Consider the following 4172-nt stretch of genomic DNA (forward strand, 5'->3'; position numbering starts at 1 on the left):
AGACTGCATTTCTATGAAATATTTTATTTGTTTCAATTGTTTGTTTAGTATTCCGTAAGTTTGAAAGACGTTCATTTTATTCAAATAATTAAGGTTAGATGTTTATGGTTGTAAATGTTAAGTGGCTTTGACGTTTAATGGGCGTGCGCCGTGCGCGTGAACCTTCGAGTCGCCCTCAAACACTGGAGCGGAGATGAGTTGCCATGGAAACCGACAGACCGCCCCACTGACTGCAACTGACAAAGCAGCTGAACTCCCTCTCTCGCTGTTGTTTTCACTGTTTTCAGGTGAGTTTAGTCTCTAAAATCACACAAATAATACACACAACTGTTCTTGACACTTCTCTTACTTGTAATTGACGCGCTTCTGTTGAATATTTGCTTTATATAAATGGTTTAGTGTCTTCGGAAAAAGTTAGCATCTCAACCGTTTTCAGAAGAGGTAACGTTAACGTTATGCTAACTTCATAGCCTGAGCTTTTGATATGAACGTTTAGGCTTTTAATCACATCTTATGGGTAGATGATAGGTTTTGATAGTTTTGTAAAAAAAACAATTTAGTTTGGAAGTGAGCTAATTTATTTAACAAACGTATTTATTTAACATAAACGTAACTTACTCGACGACGTCACTTACATGGAGTGTGAAAATTGGCTGAAACTAGCTCAATGTTTAACACAAATTGATAAAAATAGTTCTGTGATTTCAGCAGCAACAAAATAATCCTTCTACAACAGGGGAAGCTCCACGACTTCAACATTTCTGAAGAAAGCTGCTGCCAGAGAAGTTGGAAACAGGTGATGTGAGGAAGCTCATTAAATAACTGCATATCCATTTTCTCACAATATTTTGGCACCTACTGTATATCACCATGCATCTGTTATTTTCTTATTTTTTAAATTCTCATATTTACATTTATTTGTTTCATTTATTTTAAGAAAGTTTTGACATCCAAAAGTAAGTGACACTGTATGAGTAATATGAATAATTGAATAAGTAAAACTAAAACCATAGATGAAACATTTATGATTATTATCAGTCTTGAAAACAGTTGTGCTGCTTCATATTTTTGTTTTTCAGGGTTATTTGATGAATGAAAGAAAAAAAACAGCATTTATTTGAAACAGAAATCTTTACTCTCTTCTGGTCAATTTAATGCATCCTTGCTGAATAAAATATGATTTTTTTGTTTTGTTTTTACTCTATTGAACCCAAACTTTTGAACAGTAGTGTAAACTACTTTTTATATATTGGGTCTATTTAACAATGAATCCTGGAGAGAGAGAAAAGAAAATGGATTAAACTGTTACATTGGTTTACACAAAAAGATTAATCAGCACAACTGTTTTCAACATTGATAATACTCAGAAATGTTTAGGACGTTTGCATTGTAAGAATGTATTGTATTCAAGTATCAAAATGCTGACTCGTTAGGCCATGTTTTCTCATTAAAATCAGAAGATGTCCTATTAATTCAATAGAATGTAAGGGAATAACTCTAGAATAACCTTCCTGATAATGTTTGGGGCCCAGAAACACTATCCTAATTTAAATCTGGATTAAAGACACATCTCTTTAGCCAAGCATTCATTTAACACATCTCATAATCTTGCACTATGTGATGAAATAGTAAAAAGTGCACATGACCATCTTTTGCCTAACATAATATGAAACAGCAGCAATGCTAATCTTTCTCCTGTTGTCTCCTTGTTTCTATCTCTCAGGATGCTCAGCATATTTTACTAGAGATTACAGCAGCTCCAGTTTGGATCCAGTCTCACTTGGGAAGACTTCTAATGACATCAACACTCTTGAAGACAATGTGTTTAAAAATTTTTTAGATGTTAAATAAATTACATTTTAAAGTGTTGAAACTAATTTAAGTTTTTATGTCAGGTGGTACAACAAAAATATTATGTATTGTAATTGTACCACCTGACATGAAAAGTGTACCACCAACCTACCCATACTTGAAATTAGCAGTTTTTATCAGTATTTGAGAGAGCTCTACAAACTTTTTCACTCTGCCAAAGAGATCAGTTAGGCTCCTCTGGACGATGCATTATCATGTTTACTGTTATTACCTTGTAAATTCATAATAACATTTGAGAATATACAAATGGCCGGACAAAAGTTTCTCAATTATCTCAACAGCTTTAAAACTACTGATATTTATAAAAAACAATTATATGAAAGGCTTCAAACCTAAAATGATGGCATAGTTTTTTTAAGTTTTTTTATTATTAAGACACCATTTTAAATTGATTTCTTAGTCAGTTCATTTGTTCGAACAGTTGCACCGTCACCTGACAATTTGGGGGTTTAATGCTGCCTTCAGCAATAATCATAAATAGGCCTAGTTTCCTAGTTTAAAAAAAAATCATCGTACATCATATTCATGATTTCAGAAGAAGAAAAACAAAATAATATGTATTATTAAATGTAAAAAAGAAATGATTTCAAACTAAGGTTTTATCGAATATGATACATGTCATGAAGTTATCAAATTATTTTAAAAGGAAATAAAGCACTTGCCACAACATAACTTTGTGACAATGTTTAGAAAAATATATGAGCGATTTTTAAACAAAACTGTCTGCTTATACAGATTCTATCTTTCAGTGTGTACGGATTGATGCTGGAATGGTTAATGCACTATCAAATACATCTCCATTTCCAGACCTATACTCCAGAACACATACACAAAGATTTCCAAGAGGGAAAGGAAGGAAAGGTAGAAATAATTCTGAAATGAATGCACACTTATGGTGAACACAATGTAAACACAGCTTCCAAGAGGTAATACAATGTAGTACTAAATATGTCACATTGTTTCATGAGTTATATATGTCACATGTTCACATTGTCATATGATTTACTAAGTCACATGGTTTTACTTCTTATGGGAAAAAACCCTAGCGTAGGCAGAGGAACTGATGTAACCAAAACGTTCCTATATATATGGGTGCTTTTGTATGAGTGAGTGCTTTTTTGATTTTGATGTCGATGCAGCCCTGGAGAGAATCAATATATCTTCAGATTATTTAGACTCTTCATTGATAATTGCTCTGCTGAAATTTATCACTTGACATAGTCGGACGAGAACAAGTTATTCATATATTGCTTAAACTGCATATAAGGTATTTAGCCTTTGTGAATCCATTCACAGGACTGCCCTGGAATTGGATAGAGCTGAAAGTATTATAACCTGTAATCTTTTGTTGATTTGCTACACATCTTTTTATTGTATAACCAGTATTTTAATCCTTTGTATAAATACATTTTATTTTATAAAGACAAGTACCGTTTATTCGTATTTCAGCTCATCACAAGACAGTTCTATAATAATAGCAACAGAGCATTATAATTAGAGTTTACACTATTGATTATTCTTCAAGAAGCCCTTGGACAAGATACTGCTGGAAGGTAAGCATAACTTTTGGTCCATAGGCTCGTACTTGTAGAAATGTATTGTTTCACAGTAAGGTTATTATATTCCTAGATTTGCTGATATATATTAGACAAGCCGAGGGAGACTATCTTTGTAAACCTGACCTGACAGCACAAGGCTATTCTAGATAACTTTGGTTACTATGAAGCTAATCAGGAGATGAGATAATATCAGATCTCACAACATGGGGGCTCGTCCGGGATGTGCTATTATTGAAATAATAGACGGAATCCGAGTGAACAATACAGAACGAAGCTAAACAAATGCCACTAAAATCTGCACACGTAAGCAGTGTCTCCGTAAGTGCAAAGAGGAAGTTACATAAGAGTAACGATCTCATTTAAAAAAAAAAAAAAACTATAGAATAAAATCTTGGGGACGCCTGAGAGAAAACATTCTATAGTTTTGCACATAGGGTAATAAAAAATCTCGAGGACAGCGCTGTGGGACCAGAGAGTACCCAAACTAGAGAACCTCAAAATAAAGAGATAATTACCGAAATAAAAATTTCCAGAGAAGTGGACACACAGTCATGGATAAAATAACTAAGATTACTTTGCTCTCACAAGATGAAATAAATACAAAACTAAATGAAGCAGGGCAGTTAGAAGGTGAAGAAATAATGACTACTGAAGATACGATATACACCTAAAAATGAAAGAGGAGTAGGTAGACTAGCCCAAAACGTTGCTTCGAAAAATTTTAACAAAAAGGTTACCGTA

The 4172-nt window shown here is 33.3% G+C and overlaps 1 long non-coding RNA gene across 1 annotated transcript; it reads left to right on the plus strand.

Moving 5' to 3' along the window:
- Nucleotides 1–427: 427 nt before the first annotated feature.
- LOC309495306 lies at nucleotides 428–2230 on the plus strand. Its single transcript, XR_014204605.1, has 2 exons — nucleotides 428–796; nucleotides 1724–2230. It is a non-coding gene; the product is annotated as an uncharacterized lncRNA (long non-coding RNA).
- The last annotated feature ends 1942 nt before the right edge of the window (nucleotides 2231–4172 follow it).

This window comes from Leuciscus leuciscus, assembly GCF_965113295.1.
Source record: "Leuciscus leuciscus genome assembly, chromosome: 3".
In the NCBI taxonomy this organism is placed as follows: domain Eukaryota; kingdom Metazoa; phylum Chordata; class Actinopteri; order Cypriniformes; family Leuciscidae; genus Leuciscus; species Leuciscus leuciscus.